Source organism: Schistocerca nitens, chromosome 7, assembly GCF_023898315.1.
Source record: "Schistocerca nitens isolate TAMUIC-IGC-003100 chromosome 7, iqSchNite1.1, whole genome shotgun sequence".
NCBI classification, from domain to species: Eukaryota; Metazoa; Arthropoda; class Insecta; order Orthoptera; family Acrididae; genus Schistocerca; species Schistocerca nitens.
The window spans coordinates 138,580,073-138,599,132 of NC_064620.1; the positions used below are offsets into that span (position 1 = coordinate 138,580,073).

Consider the following 19,060-nt stretch of genomic DNA (forward strand, 5'->3'; position numbering starts at 1 on the left):
TGAAATAGGATTGTTTTATTTCAGTTCTTGTAACTACGTTTTAAATGTACTACATAGTCTAGAACACTGGTCTGTGTCCCAGAACTGCACACAGTTCCATAGCCAGCACATCTGCTCACGCTTGCCATCACCTGTCTGATAATTCTATAATTCTCTTTTTTTGGGACTATAATTTTGGTTTGAACAGCTAAGCATTTTATAATAGATTATTATAACTTCTGTAGATTACAAATTCGTTGCTGTATATTGCATGAAAACTACACAACAATGCAAAACGCACTATTTAAAAAAAAGCTGGCATCATCCAGTTCCTTTAAGGAATGGAATTATTAATGTTTTTGTAAGCAAGGGGAACATTTAGAGGGTGGCTCAATAAATAATAAATTGCGCATGGTTTACTTCAATTCTTGTAAGATACGGCATCATAAAGTATATATTTTTTTTAATGTGTTACATAGCCCAGGGGATGGATCTGTTACCCAAAACTCCACTTCTCTAAAGGGCCGTCATACCACACAGCAACACTGTAAAAAGAGGACAGACAGTTTTAATGTAGGCGATCGCTTGTACTGTAGTATAGATTTTTGTGTAATATTCTGCGCTGGATAATGGCCACTGAGATGATGCTTTCATGTATGGAGGCAAAAAAGAGACTCAGTTCTCAGTGATTGGTTGGGGTAGGGGTGGTTTCGGAAATCACAGTCTCCGTGAGGCCGGAGTTGGGGAAATGCGATGACGCAGCCACGATACCTTTCCTCTGGCCCACATACATGTATTAGCACTGGGAGTGAGTTGTGTATAGCTGACCGCTGTGGCGTGGACTGCCTCGTGGAGTCAGCATCGCCTTTCATGGCGATTGCCACATGTATGTCATTATCGTGCAGTAGGAGTAGTATTACACTACTGGCCATTAAAATTGCTACACCACGAAGATGACGTGCTACAGACGCGAAATTTAACCGACAGGAAGAAGATGCTGTGATATGCAAATGATTAGCTTTTCATAGCATTCACACAAGGTTGTCACCGGTGGCGACACCTACAACGTGCTGACATGAGGAGAGTTTCCAAACGATTTCTCATACACAAACAGCAGTTGACCGTCGTTTCCTGGTGAAACGTTGTTGTGATGCCTCGTGTAAGGAGGAGAAATGCGTACCATCACGTTTCCGACTTTGATAAAGATCGGATTGTAGCCTATCGCGATTGCGGTTTATCGTATCGCGACATTGCTGCTCGCGTTGGTCGAGATCCAATGACTGTTAGCAGAATATGGAATCGGTGGGTTCAGGAGGGTAATACGGAACGCCGTGCTGGATCCCAACGGCCTCGTATCACTAGCAGTGGAGATGACAGGCATCTCATCCGCATGGCTGTAACGGATCGTGCAGCCACGTCTCTATCCCTGAGTAAACAGATGGGGAAGTTTGCAAGACAACAACTGTCTGCACGAACAATTCGACGTCGTTTGCAGCAACATGGACTATCAGCTCGGAGACCATGACTGCGGTTACCACTGACGCTGCATCACAGACAGGAGCGCCTGCGATGGTGTACTCAACCACGAACCTGGGTGGACGAATGGCAAAACATCATTTTTTCGGATGAATCCAGGTTCTGTTTGCAGCATCATGATGGTCGCATCCGTGTTTGGCGACATCGCGGTGAACGCACATTGCAAGCGTGTATTCATCATCGCCATACTGGCGTATCACCCGGCGTGATGGTATGGGGTGCCATTGGTTACACGTCTCGGGCACCTCTTGTTCGCATTGACGGCACTTTGAACAGTGGACGTTACATTTCAGATGTATTACGACCCGTGGCTCTACACATCATTCGATCCCTGCAAAACCCTATATTTCAGCAGTATCGCATGTTGCAGGTCCTGTACGGGCCTTTCTGGATACAGAAAATGTTCGACTGCTGCCCTGCCCAGCATATTCTCCACATCTCTCACCAACTGAAAACGTCTGGTCAATGGTGGCAGAGCAACTGGCTCGTCACAATACGCCAGTCACTACTCTTGATGACCTGTGGTATCGTGTTGAAGCTGCATGGGCAGCTGTAACTGTAAACGCCATCCAAGCTCTGTTTGACTCAATGCCCAGGCGTATCAAGGCCGTTATTACGGCCAGAGGTGGTTGTCCTGGTGTGGGGCGGCGGGTGGAATTGTTGTTGTTAAATGTTCCTATTATTTAGAATGTTAATTATGCTGTATTTCGCCGTTCTCAACACTGGCTCTTTAACTACAATATTGGCAACCAGAAAGTGATTAGCAAAACGTGAAGCCTGTAATTAGAATTCCTAGTGCCCACTTCGTCTGAGAATACACTTATAGTTACAGCTTATAGCTCTGAGGAATTAGGAGATTGTCCGGGATTCATAATCCAAAACGGTCGTAAAAAAAAAAAGTTCTGTATTCTGAAAGTCACAAATGAAAACAAAAGAATCCACACAATCTAACTAACAGAGCAGTTCAGAGTCTAATGCGCTGATGCCACTATAATTGTCCGAATTAACTGTTTAAATGAATGCTCGCCATAATTTGATGATAATGTTCATCAAACGCCACGCTAAATAATGGTAGAATGTCTGTCCCGCGACGGCACGTGAAAATACGACATACGCAAACTGAAGATAAATAATTAAAATCATCCCAGAATTAACACTTCACTCGAAAATGATTTCATGGTTACGCGTATCCCGAATAACTTAATACGGCATCCGAGGCCGTTTGTAGCAATGATACCGACGCGACGCAATTCCCGACACAGATGGCGTGCTATTCAGCGTCTGGAGAGAACTGGGGCCTTGCCTTCCTCGCGCAGCTTTCTTATATATAAAGCCGCGGTGCGGACGGCTAAGGGAACGCCTGATCAAATCGGCTCTCCCGACTAGCCGCTGGGCTAGTAATGCACCACTTTAAGTTACCTAATAAATCATAGCTTCTCTTGCTGATGGCCGATGAAGCTCTTAATTTAAATGTGCATTCAGCACACAGGTAAGTATTGATAATAAAATTTTGATGTAACTAAATTAAATATTTTGGGCGAGAGAATTAATTTAATTACACTGCACGCAGTAGACAAGCTCTGAACTGGCCATTTGGAGATACGCTATCGCTATAGTTTTATAGGTATTCAAATGAAACTTCTCACATCTTCATAGTTATAGCGGATCTCCAAACTACTTAAATATAAACATCCTAGCCTTATTTATTAGCCTACTTAATCTATCTTGTTTCCTTAATTTTTAAGACAAAAATCAGAAAATCATGAATTTCCACTAAAATTTTAATTTGTGAGATCCAAAGTACTGTTTCTATTAAATTATTATGGAAAAGGAATCTAAATATAAATTTTTAATTTTCTAGCTCTTTTCTGTTGCGCCAGTGATTTTTACAGAAAAACGTCCATATTTCGAAAATGGCTAAAGTTATCGAACTGATATTCAACACACATTAATTTAGTATTACTCCTGACATGCTAGAAATGTCTTAGGTTATTTGCTTGATTTTTAAAGCATTGCGCAACATTTATGACGTCAGAGCTAGTTACAGCGGACTGGCTGGCACACAATGGAAAGACTGATGTGAATTTACTACGGCATGAGTAGGCTGCTTCTGTACACTGGGTACTGATTTCTGAGGATCTATGCACCCAAATTGCGTGAAAATGTAATCACATGTCAGTTCTAGTATAATATATTTGTCCAATGAATACCCGTTTATCATCTGCATTTCTCCTTGGTGTATCAATTTTAATGGCCAGTAGTGTAGAATGAATGTTTTACGTCAAAGTGCTCCGCAGCGTGTCCAATGGGACAAAAGAATACACGAAAGAGCTTATCGTTTATAAATCACTCTCATTCCCTTGATATTATTTTTTTTACTTCGAAATGAAAAATCAAACAATAATCATTTAACTCGTTGATAGATATCCTGTATCTCTAAGCAAAAAAAGGCAAAAGCGAATTCGTCTGTCGGGAATGAAGATTATTAGTGACTGCTTTGCAAGGGATAAAAACGATAGACAGCGTATGATCCAAATGTCTTATGGATTAAATGAATGGCAAAATAAAGGAAGAGAGACCTGTATTGTAAAGACGACTGTGATGTGTCCATTGTAGAGTTTATCACTGTTTATAGTATTTAGCGATCGTTGTATATGCAGCTATCTTCTTAACAGGAAGTGTCAAGCTGTTAGTGGACGGGCTAGAGTCGTGTTGTTTGGGCCACTATTGCAGATAATAAGTCGGCGCAGCTGTCAGCTTCCTTCCTCGCTCCGCACACCTGCAGAGCAGCATACGGTCTCTTACGTGCCATTGCCACATGTCACAGTCAACTGCTGCTGCTGCTGGTATGGTCTATCCATCGGTGTGAGATGTGTTCTGGAGTGTGTAAAATGATTGTGTAATGGCCATAACATTAAATAAACCACGTCTGACCCGTGTTAGGTTTAAACAAACACTTTTAATGTGGCTGCAACCGCTGACACTTTTTCGAGGTATATAAAAGTTCCTGCTTCATGTCTGATGGTAGTGATGGGAAAGCATGGTACACCAGTGTTTTAAATCATAAAACCAGTGAACTGTGTTTAACATTGAATTTCTCATCATAATGAGCTACTTATTCCATCTTAGGAAATGGTGACTACCAGGGTAATCAATTTCGTGTTACATTAGGGCATTAAGAAAAAGGGTTTTCGGAAAAAATTGGCAGCCATTTTTGTGTCATAAATTATACTAATAAAGTAATAAATTATAGGGCACTAGCTAAAACTTGCAACCATGTGGGCTGCACCACTACTCCCAGCTAGTACAACTAAGCCCCATCTCTGATTTTTGTATTTTCTACCATTTGTACGTTATCCAACTGGCCTGAAAGACTGGTGAGGGGTGGGGGAGGGAGTGAAGAAAGGGATGACCTTGACCTTGAACTTAGGGGGAGATCTGACAACAATGTAGAGTGTACCAGTGTGTCCATAGTTTCATTACTCACAGGTTTTTCACAACAGAAAGTGACTACAATTATTTCAGAATCTGGAGCAGTGCGAATGCCACTCCAAGGAGCAAGCGAATAGTAGGCTACAGAATAGATCACTGCGAAATTGGTTACTGGTTCCACCTGACGCTTTGCTTGAGGCAAGCAAAAATTCGGGTTGCAAATGTAAACAAAATGGGAGCAAGTCTGAAGAACATGCTCCTGCAAAATCAAATTATTCACTGGAGATGCAAGAGCTGATAATGTCTAATCGACAGGATATAATTACATCAGTTGAGTTGTAGTTTCATGAATGATAAATGGGGAACACCCCCAATTAAATATCAAACAGCACAGGACTTCGTACATGTTCAGATGAGCTGTCGTCAGTAGCGACGTCACAGGCTGACTGGGTAAGTCAGGCTGACAGGAAGGAAGGGAAACACAACTTTCAGCGTGTGTCTGACTAGTAAAGCACTGTGCTGCTCAAACTAACCTTGTGGTTGAGGACTGCTTTACATTTTTAGACAATCTAACGAAAAGTATGGTATTGGAGATGGTGCTACCTTGATACGCCATCCCCTGCCGCTGACTTCTCTGGATGCAGCATGGATGCTGGGATGTGACGACGCTGTCTACAACTGTTGTGTGAGTCATGGGGTAGGGATAAATTAACTAACTCTATAGAGGCTAGGTTACTACATTTTGCGATTACGAAGTCGAGAAACGACACGTCTGATCGAAAGTATCTGGACATTCCTATGTAATGTGTAATTGACCACTAGAGGAAACGACCCACCAGTGTAAAAGTAGACGGGGAGTGTTGTGTTGTGGGTAGAGAGGCAGCCCAACAGAATAGATGGTGGAAAGAGCTCAGTGAATTCCAACGTAGACTTGTCGTTCGATGACTTGAGTAACAGGTCCATCATCGACATTTCAACACTTCTGAAGCTGCCCACGTCGACTGTTAGTAGCGTGATTAGGAAGTGCAAACGCAAAGAAATAATCACGGCAAACCACGACCAGATCTTATGTACTGTTGGACATGGACCAACGAGCACTGCAGTGTATGGAAGGAAAAAATAAAAAAATCTGCGGACGGAGTCACTCGTGAATCCCAAAGTGCTACCAATAGTCCAGCCAGCATAATGACTGTGCAAAGGCACTTAAAAATAACGTAAAGAACGAATTACAACGGTCGACCAGCTTCTCACAGGCCAGACATTTCAACACACTCCGTGCTAAGCGACGCTCGAGGTAGTGTAAACAGTGACCCCGCGGGACAATGAGTAACAGGAAACGAGTGGTTTGGATCGATGAATCACGTTATACCCTGCGGCAATTCGATGGCAGGGTTTGGGTTTGGCGATTGCCTGAGGAGCGTTCCCTGCCACTGTGCGTATCGCCGACAGTGGAGTATGGAGGAGGTGGGTGTCATTATGCTATGCGTGTGTTTTTCGTAGTTACGATGTGATCCTCTTATAGCGCTTAAGAAAACGCTGAATTCGAACGGATACGGACACATATTACAACATTGAGTACTGTGTACAGTAGATGAAAATTTCAGAGACGATAACTGTTTGTATTTGGATTGCAATGCTCCTTGTAACAAAGCAGCACCTGTGAGACAATGGTTTGTGGACAATAACACTCCTCAAAGGGACTGACCGTACTAGAGTCCGGACCTGAACCCAATCGAACGCCTTTGGGATGAGTTAGAACGCCGACCCCGGAGCCCAAATTCTTTCATTTCGTCTCTTGAAGAAGATTGGGGTTCCATTCCTCCACAGATATTCAGACGCCTCACTGTAAGTGTCCAGTGCAGCGTTCAAGCCTGACATTAAGGTCCGCTAATAGGCGGCCGGAAACCCTTGATCATATAGTGTACATAAACAACTGATATTTATTCGTGATGTTTGGTCTGCTACAAGCACAAGGAAAAAGTAGTCCCAATTTGCCACGAAATTTCACTGAGATAACTGATAACCAATAGCACAGCATTCGACATTTAGTTTAGCTGTGTAGAAGGGCAACATAGGCTGGTACTTTGCCACGCAACTTCAAAATCAGTGATAACGCATGAACTTACAGTTTGGCTACGATTTATCATGTTACTGCAGTGTAGCAGTCTAACTTTGATTTCCAGCTCTTCTTTGCCATGGCTGCCTAATTTTAAATATGATTCATTCAAAACTGAACAGAACCATGTGTTAATAAAAGCGGATTATGGCAGTACAAGAGTTATGGAAACCTTCCAAGGGGCATATGGTTAGCACACTGCTCTCTAACCCGCTGTAAGTTCTGCGAATCTTGGTGCCGATGCTTCGTATTTAAGCAGATGCTCAGTTCACTTTATGACACTGAGTCCACCTATTCTAGTCTTTCCACCAAGAAGATCAAACGTGAGTCATCTGCATCGCAGTCAGAATTCCAGGCTGTCCATTTACAACCTTATTTGTGTACAGAATCCTGTATTCTTAATGTGCACTTCGTTGCTAATTATAATATTTAATGTATTACGAATTTCTGTACAGATCTAATATTATTTCACGAGCAAGACAATACAGAAAGCGCTAAATGTTTTGACGTAAACATCTGGTTTGACGTTTCGTTATGGTTCTACTGCGCAACATTACATACTCATAAATTCGTAACTACAGGAATCCCTTAATCTCGATCACACACCTCAAAAAGAAGCGGTGTACATAGAATAACACATCACTGTTTCGACAGTCCATAGCATCAGCTTGGAAGTCAAACCACCAAGGACAGTCCATGTGTGCAGTCAGCATTAGAGGAGTGGAAAAAAAGAGAGAGAGAGAAAGAGAGAGAAATGATCAAAAATTAACGCACAGGTATTCGTGAACATTGCCTCTAATGTTCTGGACAAAACAAAAAATGTTGATTATAATACAATACCTTAGTTGTTGCAACGACTGCATCAAATCTCTCAATGTATTATTTTCCTATAGGTCAGTGGTTTCACAATTCTTTTTTTAAAAAATTCCGTTGGTTGAATGTTTAGACATTTCGTGTGTCTTCTGATTCGGATTGCCCAACGTTTTCTCAAGCTGGAATACAATCGAATAGCAGTTCAAGACTATATTGTTACTGCTTGAACACTACTCAATCAGACTGTCCAATTTTGGTGGGAATTGAAGCTTCGAAATAGAGGGCCTGTATTGTCGTTTAGCAGTCGAATATTGCAATGCAGCGTTTAAGGCACAGCTGTCACACTAGTGCAAAAAGAGTGGGACTAAAATGCCCATATGGTCATTCAATTTAGGATTTCTGTGGTTTCAGCAAGTCATGAAACGCAAAAACTTGGTAGTCCATTGAACAGGACTTTTTACAGTAACTTTCTCTCGCTATGTACTCTGTGTTTAACATCCTTTTCGTCAACGGGGAGCTAACCACTGATCTTCCTTCTTTATTTGGATGGCTGTAATCGACAAAAGTTTTGCTACTGATAGACGTCCCACTTGGACGAAGGTGTACTAATAGAACTTCGTGCATTTGCTGGAACACAGTGATGAAAACTTTTTGGCTGGCAAAGCAGAGGATTTCTTGCCAAATGCAGACGCTTTCTCTAAGTCAGTTACGCACCAATACTGCCATAGTCTTCAGTCCAAAGGCTGGTCTGAAGCGGGTCTCCACGTTGGTTTATCCTGTGTGATTCCCTTCGTCTCTGCATGACTATTGCAACCTACATCCATTTGAGCCTGCTTACTGCAAGCGTGACTTGGTTCCCCTCAACAATCTTTACCCTCTACACCTCCTTCCTCCTTCCATTGCCAAACTGACGGTTTCTTAATGCCTAAGAATAAGTGCTGTTAACTGATTCCTTCCTTTATTCACGTTGCGCCTTAAAATTACTTAATCCCAATTTATATATATATATATATATATATATATATATATATATATATTACGAGATGTGGCTGATGCACGCAATAGGAAGAGAGATGTTCAGGAAACCGAGAACTTTATTACTTACACAGGTAATGATATAGATCAATTAATCAACTCTCCCCGACAAACCCCGCCCACCCCCACCCACCCCAACCCCCGACCATGCTCACCCCTGTCGCCAGACGATGTCACATGTTTTCTCAGCTGCGTAACGCCAATGTTACCATCAGCCTGCACAAAAAGTGGTCTTGAGTCTACAGGAACACACTGTCACTGATAGTGTTACGCTTTCAGGCAGAAATGCTGTCCGCAATGCTGTCCACATTTGGAATCAAGTCTATCCATTCAACCACATATTTGCGTTGGATCTTTTAGAGACGTCTTTTAATGATTACAGCCACTGGTGAATCATATTCGTGCCACTCTCGTATCTCGGAACGAGTCACCATTTTTTTTTCGAACCTGTCTGCTATGGATCCCATAACTAAGAACTCCAGTGCTGATTTTAGACAGTCCCTCTGAATCTTTTAACTGCTCCTAAGTCTCTGCCCCGCCCTCCCTGTAGCTCAGTGCATGCGATCGTCTCAGTTTTAGTCTGACCTGTACAGAAGACAGGAGCGCGTTTTGGTCACACAGTAGAAATGGGAACATGGTGTCATAGCTCAGCCAACCGTGTACAGTGTGTAAGGCCAGCGCCAAACGAAACTTTCCCCTGCAACATGTGGTAGTAGAAGAGATAGTATGAGCAGTTACGGTGGTGTTTCTTGTTGGGAGAATTAGGAAGACTACACATCATACATGGCATGGAGGAAGGACGAAGGTTTTGAGACACGTCTCCAAACTACATACAGGTAGTCCGAAGGAGATCTGTGTCTCTCAGGGTGCATTCATGTCTATCACTCGAACATATCTGGCGATCCTATTAAATATACAGGTATTGATTCACTGGAGCAGGTGGTTCTTGATCTAAGTCGCTTCCACAGACTGGTGTAAAGTTTCATAACCTGTACAGTAGGATGGTCATATCCAACAGACTATGTCACATGAGTGGGTTCCTGTATTGCTCCTTCATAAGCAGTTTAATACATAAGAATGAGATTTTCACTCTGTAGCGGAGTGTGCGCTGATATGAAACTTCCTGGCAGATTAAAACTGTGTGCCGGACCGAGACCCGAACTCGGGACCTTTGCCTTTCGCGGGCAAGTGCTCTACCAACTGAGCTACCCACTCTCATTCTGGAAAAATCCCCCATGCTGTGGCTAAGCCATGTCTCCGCAATATCCTTTCTTTCAGGAGTGCTAGTTCTGCAAGGTTCGCAGGAGAGCTTCTGTTAAGTTTGGAAGGTAGGAGACGAGTTACTGGCTGAAGTAAAGCTGTGAGGACGGGGCGTAAGTCGTGCTTGGGTAGCTCAGTTGGTAGAGCACTTGCCCGCGAAAGGCAAAGGTCCCGAGTTCGAGTCTCGGTCCGGCACACAGTTTTAATCTGCCAGGAAGTCTTAGTTTAATACATAGTTTTTATCGGCTGTAACACACCCAATCAGTGTACACCGCCATACACTTTGTTTCTTCTACCATGTTTTAGAGATCCATGTCAGCCGCTGCTAAACTGGCATTAACACGTTTCGATCCTCTGGCTCTCACAGAAAACTGAACATCGCATGGCATAAACTATATAACTACCACACCACAGACTGGTAGAAATGAAACACAGATGCGATGTTTCTCATTGACAAAAATGTGGAAGACATCGCAACATATGGAGACTGGAAGAGTTTGCGGTATCGTAGAGCGCTTCCAACAACTATTCGAAGGTGATTACTTGTACAGTTAATATCATCTTCCCATCGAATGGACAGCGGATGTCTCAGTGCTCAGTTTCGAAAAGCATTGTTCCTTCATTTTGCAGTCATGTATATGATTACTGTTCCAGTGTTGACCATCGGCAGAAGGTGCTGTTCACAGCACGCGTGAGGTAGCACAAATAAAAAGAGGTACTGTTATGTTATTGGTGGAAAAAAAAATAAAAATAAAGACATGTGTAGGGCATCGAAGCATATGTAAGTAGGACGAGTTTGTAGCAATGAGGAATGCTTACCAACAACTGTATTAAGGTGATGACCTCTACATTTAATCCCATGTTCCACAGCAACAAGTACCAGATATCCAGTGTTCCGTCGAGGTTCCCTCCATCTCAACGGAGTGGTGTCAGTCAGTCATTATGCGGTAATCAACAGCATACCCAGCGGACGGTCTGGATTGGAAAGACGCCATTGATACGGAGCGATGTACTGTAATACACACCGCAGTTGATAGTGAGATCAATTTTAGCAATTTTACCCAGAAGTCAGAGAGCAACCTGTTTAGAAACAGAGTGAGCTGAGTTAATGCTATAGGAGAGTGTTTTGACCACTTGGTGGAAGTGGGAACATGTTTTCGTAGCTCTGTCACCCTTCTACAAGCGTCAAATGAAGCCTCCACCTGCAACACGACGACAGTATGAACAGTTACGGTGGTGTTTCTTGCTGGGAAAATTAGGAAGACTCAACATCGAAGCAGATCCGCATCCCTCAGGATCCGTTCATGTCTATCACCTAAACATTCTTTCATCATTATTCTGTAACCTCGAGCAGAGAAAAATTACGAACTATAAAAGCTCCGTTGATTTCTCTGATAGATTTTTACCGCATCTCTCTCTTCCGATATGTCTAAAACGAATACCCTCTACATACCGGCATCGACCATATGCGGCGATCCTATTAAATGTACAGGTATTCATCCATTGGAGCAGGTGGCCAGACAGATGTAAAGTTTCATCGCCTTTACTGTACGAGAATCTTCTCCCACACGTTATCAGTCGCAGGAGAGGGACGCTGTTTCGTTGTTTGATACACAGCTTTTTCTGCTCTAACACGCTTTGTACACTGCCATACAGTTTTTCCTGCCACGACTTCGACGTCTGTGTCAGATTCTAAACTGAAATTAACACGTCTGGTCCATGGACTCCCCCAGGAAACTAGACATTGCACAGTGTCAATCACATTATGTGGTAATCAATAGTGAACCTAGACACTGTCGATGTACTGTAATAATAAGCATCATAGTTGATTGTTGTTGTTGTGGTCTACAGTCCTGAGACTGGTTTGATGCAGCTCTCCATGCTACTCTATCCTGTGCAAGCTTCTTCATCTCCCAGTACTTACTGCAACCTACATCCTTCTGAATCTGCTTAGTGTATTCATCTCTTGGTCTCCCTCTGCGATTTTTACCCTCCACGCTGCCCTCCAATGCTAAATTTGTGATCCCTTGATGCCTTAGAACATGCCGTACTAACCGGTCCCTTCTTCTTGTCAAGTTGTGCCACAAACTCCTCTTCTCCCCAATTCTATTCAATACCTCCTAGTTAGTTATGTGATCTACCCATCAAATCTTCAGCATTCTTCTGTAGCACCACATTTCGAAAGCTTCTATTCTCTTCTTGTCCAAACTATTTATCGTCCATGTTTCACTTCCATACATGGCTACACTCCATACAAGTACTTTCAGAAACTACTTCCTGACACTTAAATCTATACTCGATGTTAACAAATTTTTCTTCTTCAGAAACGCTTTCCTTGCCATTGCCAGTCTACATTTTATATCCTCTCTACTTCGACCATCATCAGTTATTTTACTCCCTAAATAGCAAAACTCCTTTACTACTTTAAGTGTCTCATTTCCTAATCTAATACCCTCAGCATCACCCGACTTAATTCGACTACATTCCATTATCCTCGTTTTAGCAACTTCAGCGTAAATTGAACACCGGCCAATGATGCGGTAGCATGCTCACCAATTTCTGTCTCATCGCTAAACAGCGCCCTCCACTACTTTGCGAGTACCATCGCGAATGTAAATAGATGACTGTGCAGTACGTTTTTTCATTGTTAATTCTCAAACATATACACCAAAGTATACCGGACAGCGACCTACATGTCTCTAGCACTTCGATCATAGTGCGTAACTTACGATCTTTCTCTATGTGAATGGGAGTCACAGGGCATTCTCGTATTCTTAGGATAAAGTTAGAGACCGAAAGATCTCCTCACATTGTCTCTGACCAACGCTCCCTGCAGCTGACCAGAAGTAGACAGCTACGTTCCACGTTTCGTGTAGGAACAGTGCGAACCGAGGCTGTAATTGCCGTCCCGCACCAATCCAAGAGCACAAGATTTCTCCAGATGCGCGAATGTCGAGGAGGGTAGCACCCATTATCGGTGTACAATAGATATGAAACTGTTGTGATGATATAACAGACGGTTATGAACAAGAAACGGGTGGTTTTTAAGCATGATGGAGCTCCAGATGGACGGAATTTGTTGCGTTTTACGTAAATCAACTGCAATTCTAAAGTATTGTTCTAGTGTCTGGGGTCATTACTAAGAAGGTATTGTCAAGAGAGAAAATAAACACATGCACATCTAAGGCTACAATGTTCTGTACCTAAAACACGCTATAATCTTAGATCGTTGTGGTTTCCAACTTATTAGTCGTATGGAATGCAACGTTATTACTAACCCAATGTGAGAAATATATTTCCAGAGGATGACATACATTGTCCTTGCAGGTTGCTCTAGGGTAAACTATGGTGATAAACTGTAAAATGAAAAACGACTTCCTTAAAACATCGATTCCTTGTGATACACGTACAATATAGCTTTCCAGAGGTGTATAGCCCCACTATCCACAGCTGGTCACGGTTCAGAAATTAAACTATGATCGCATCAGTCATATATAAAATGATCATTAGTAACGGGGAATGTCTCTTACAAAGAAAGGGACAAACGCATAGCAGCGGTGTTTGACGTATAAAATTACACGTCATTCCGCCACTAATTCCGTAAACACTACATCTGTCAAGAAGATGTATACACGGAGATTGTAGTACCTCACAAACACCTGTCGCTAACTTAGAATTACAGTATTTATGAAACTGAATACTCGATTTTATGCTCAACATATGGCAGGGAAATGGAGTACATCGCATAAATCTTCGTTCGTCTAGAGGAATGTGTCGAAACAGGATGAAAGTTCTCTGATGACAGAGACGTTTGCTGTTAACGATAGCAAGTAAACAGTGCTCTACGACACACACGCAACACGCAGTTGTATGCGAGTCGAACGCAGGTTATGTTACACAACTGATGTATGCCGACAGAGGAACGGAAAAAATGGTCAAATGACATGCAGCAAAGTGTCCCTCTCTCTCTAGAATGCATCGTAGTCTACCATTAAGTCCTACCTCGTTACAGCTCCATCTCACCCTATCACTCCATCCACTCTCTGTCATCCTTTAACGCATATGCAAGTAAGTTTAGAGGCAGATGGTCCTCTTTTTTCCAGAAAAGCATCGAAGACAGCAGTCAACTCGCGCGTATCACTATTACCTCAATAGGCATACAGTAGAATACTGCCTCGACGAAAAATAGAAGATTGTATCCCCAGTTCCCGGTGGTTCCATCTCGCCGTTTTCCCTCGTTACTCTTGTTGTCGTATACTCGGTCCCATGCACAAGAACTGTTCTGAACAAATTAGAAGATGTGCAATTACTCCCTCAATTTCCCCATCATTTCGGCGTATTATCTCTTAATTTATATGTATTTTTCGCAATTCTATCGATTTATTTATGTCACTCCTACCCATGCGATCATGACATAACCTCTTGTTCCGTGTTCTAAAATTGCTTATAAATGTAGTCCAACTGCCAACATCTAGCGCAAACGCACTATTTTTACGGTCGGGCGGCATAGTATAGCACTGTTCTCGAATGCAACCAGTCACCTCCAACGGCATATTCTACAGTTGCAGCACGTTTGCTCTGTTTTCTGTATGTCTGTGAGCCATCCGCGACACAAGCATTTACACATCTATTCTTGGGCGTTCTTCTCTGAACTGTTTATAGTCAACATTACACTTCTACACGAGGCTACACTCCTGACAAATACACTCAGAAAAAATTCCCAACATTTAAAATGTTAACAATTTTTTAATTCAAAAATATTTTTCTTGCTATTGTCCGTCTGCAATTTATGTCTTCTCTAATGTAGCCATTGTCGATTGTTTCGCTGCCCAAACAGATAACCTTACCTATAGCCTTTAGTCTCTCATTTCCTAATCTAATTGTTCAAGCATCGCCTAATTTAGTTCGATTACATTCGACTATGCTTGACTTACTTATGGTGGTGTCATCTTGCAATTTTTGTTCAAGACACTGCCCATTCCGTTCAATTGCTATCCCAAGTCCTTTTACGTCTCTGGCTTAGTTGCAATGTCATCAAACAACCTCAGAGTACTTATTTTTTCTCCCTGAACTTTAATCTCCTTTCCAAACTCCTCTTTAGTATTCATCATTGACTGCTCACTTGAAAGACTGGATAACGAAATGGATTCGCGAGTTTGGAATACAGGTTGAAGTTAGCTGTACATACGAGGGAAGTTCAATAAGTAATGCAACACATTTTTTTTCTCGGCCAATTTTGGTTGAAAAAACCGAAAATTTCTTGTGGAATATTTTCAAACATTCCCGCTTCGTCTCGTATAGTTTAATTGACTTCCGACAGGTGGCAGCGCTGTACGGAGCTGTTAAAATGGCGTCTGTAACGGATGTGCGTTGCAAACAACGGGCAGTGATCGAGTTTCTTTTGGCGGAAAACCAGGGCATCTCAGATATTCATAGGCGCTTGCAGAATGTCTACGGTGATCTGGCAGTGGACAAAAGCACGGTGAGTCGTTGGGCAAAGCGTGTGTCATCATCGCCGCAAGGTCAAGCAAGACTGTCTGATCTCCCGCGTGCGGGCCGGCCGTGCACAGCTGTGACTCCTGCAATGGCGGAGCGTGCGAACACACTCGTTCGAGATGATCGACGGATCACCATCAAACAACTCAGTGCTCAACTTGACATCTCTGTTGGTAGTGCTGTCACAATTGTTAACCAGTGGGATATTCAAAGGTTTGTTCCCGCTGGGTCCTTCGTTGTCTAACCCAACACCACAAAGAGCAAAGGAGAACCATCTGTGTGGAATTGCTTGCTCGTCATGTGGCTGAGGGTGACAATTTCTTGTCAAAGATTGTTACAGGCGATGAAACATGGGTTCATCACTTCGAACCTGAAACAAAACGGCAATCAATGGAGTGGCGCCACACCCACTCCCCTACCAAGAAAAAGTTTAAAGCCATACCCTCAGCCGTTAAAGTCATGGTTACAGTCTTCTGGGACGCTGAAGGGGTTATTCTGTTCGATGTCCTTCCTCATGGTCAAACGATCAACTCTGAAGTGTATTGTGCTACTCTTCAGAAATTGAAGAAACAACTTCAGCGTGTTCGTAGGCACAAAAATCAGAACGAACTTCTCCTTCTTCATGACAACGCAAGACCTCACACAAGTCTTCGCACCCGAGAGGAGCTCACAAAACTTCAGTGGACTGTTCTTCCTCATGCACCCTACAGCCCCGATCTCGCACCGTCGGATTTCCATATGTTTGGCCCAATGAAGGACGCAATCCGTGGGACGCACTACGCGGATGATGAAGAAGTTATTGATGCAGTACGACGTTGGCTCCGACATCGACCAGTGGAATGGTACCGTGCAGGCATACAGGCCCTCATTTCAAGGTGGCGTAAGGCCGTAGCATTGAATGGAGATTACGTTGAAAAATAGTGCTGTGTAACTAAAAGATTGGGGAATAACCTGGTGTATTTCAATGCTGAATAAAACAACCCCTGTTTCAGAAAAAAAATGTGTTGCATTACTTATTGAACTGCCCTCGTATTATTGTTGACACACGATATACGGAAGTTAGGATGGCTCTAGTAAGCGTGTACGAGTAGCGGAAGTGGTTAAGGCAAACGCTCGCGATAAGCAGGAAATCCAGGTTCAAGTTTCGTTCTGGCACAGAATTTTCATTTGTCACTAATAAAATGTGCCGCAGACCTCAAATCTATTCACAGCTTGCGAATCCATGTGCTAATGCTTACAACAGCTGTTAATCGTGTGTCCATTCCTTCAAACATGCATGCATCTAACATACAGACACTGTATGAACACAGACCTTGTGTAATTCATTGAGACTCAATAACATCGGGGAAAGGCTACAATCCTATTTCTCTCCCTTCTCAGCCATTACTTCCTTTTCGTGTCGTTCGGCTCTTATAAGTGTTGTCTTGTTTCTGTAGAAGTTGTGAGCAAACTTTTCAAAAAAATGGTTCAAATGGCTCTGAGCACTATGGGACTCAACATCTGTGGTCATAAGTCCCCTAGAACTTAGAACTACTTAAACCGAACTAACCTAAGAACATCACATACATCCATGCACGAGGCAGGATTCGAACCTGCGACCGTAGCGGTCGCGCGGTTCCGGACTGAGCGCCTAGAACCGCTAGACCACCGCGGCCGGCGTAAGCAAACTTTTGCTGACTGTATTGTATCCCCGCTGCCTGCAGAATATCAGAGAGTGTTAGACCATTCAACATATTTCAAAAGCTTTCTCCAAATACTACGAATATTGTAAACGTATGTTTGACTTTCTGTGACGTATCTTCTGAGTTAAGTCATAGTGTGAGTACTGCCTCGAGCGTTCCTACTTATCTCCAGAACCTAAACTGATCTTCACCGAGTGTGACACCTACCACTGTCTCCATTCTTCTGTAGATAATTCAAGTCAGCATTTAGCGACCATGACTTATTAAACTGATAGTTCAGTAATAATCACACCTGTCAGCACCTGACCTATCTGTATCTGATATTATTATATTTTTCTTAATATCTGAGAGTATCTCGCTCATCTAGTACCTTGCACACGAGATGGAATAGTTTTGTCACGGCTTTCTCTCCAAAAGTTCTGTATAATTCTCAGTGAAAGTGTTTTACTTCAGCGACCTTGTTTTGGGTGAAGTTTTTCAGTGCTTTGCCATATTCTTCTGATATTATCATGTCTCACAGCTCATCTTCATCTACTTACTGTTCCCTTTCTATAATACTGCCGCCGGCCGGAGTGGCCGAGCGGTTAAAGGCGCTACAGTCTGGAACAGCACGACCGCTGCGGTCGCAGGTTCGAATCCTGCCTCGGGCATGGATGTGTGTGATGTCCTTAGGTTAGTTAGGTTTAAGTAGTTCTAAGTTCTAGGGGACTTATGACCACAGCAGTTGAGTCCCATAGTGCTCAGAGCCATTTGAACCATTTATAATACTGCCTTCATGTTCATTTTCCTATACAGCCCCTCTACGTACTAGTTCAACGTGCTGTCATTCTCTTGTCTGCTCAGTATTAGCTTAAATGTGAGCTCTTTATATTCATAAAGCTTCTTGTCTTTTCTCCAAAGGTCTCTTTAACTTTGCCATAGGCAACATCTATCTTTCTGCTAGTCAGGTATGTTTCTTTAGCTTTGCATTTGTCCTGCAGCCATACCCGATTAGCCTTTTTACACTTTCTGTCATCTCATATTTTACAAGTCTGTAATCCCTTTGGTCGTCTTAATTCATTGCATGTTTGTATTTTCTCCTTTCATCAATAAATTTCAATAGCCCCGATGTTATTCGAGGAATTATAGTAGACTTTGTCTTTTCCCTTATTTGATCATGTACTGACATCCATATTTCGCCTCTCAAAGCTGCCAACTCGTGTTTTATTGCATCCCCCCCCCCCTTGCATTGCAGTTGAACATCGCCTAATGCTCCTTCTGAAACTATGAACAAACTCTTGTTCTGTCAATTAATCTCGTTCCCTCTCATTAATTTCGTACCTTAGGCACTGTTCCTTCCAAAAAGTCATAGCCATCTCCTACGTAACATGAGCATGTTCAATGCACACCACTATACTCCAGACACTGGTACTCTTTGGCACGTTGAAAGCATTAATTTTACAAATTCAGTTTCCCATACACTGCAGCATAATGCGAAATACGGAATCCCTTTGCTGAGGTTTACAGATTAGTCACAAGACCGTTCCTGCAAACATCACACACACAATTTAGTAAACGTAAAAGAAAATAGATAGATACATTGGTCAGCCAGGACATTATGACCATCTACCTAACAGCTGGTATGCCCACCAATGGTACGGATAACAGTGGCGACGTGTCGGTAGCAGTGGCGACACATTGTGGTATGAAAACATTGAGGCCTGCCTAGGTC

At 42.7% G+C, this 19,060-nt stretch overlaps 1 protein-coding gene across 1 annotated transcript in view; it reads left to right on the top strand.

The window, feature by feature from the left end:
- Nucleotides 1-19,060, top strand: part of LOC126195503 (sialin-like) — a 758,511-nt gene that overhangs the window by 218,546 nt on the left and 520,905 nt on the right. The gene's annotated exons all lie outside the window — the stretch shown is intronic.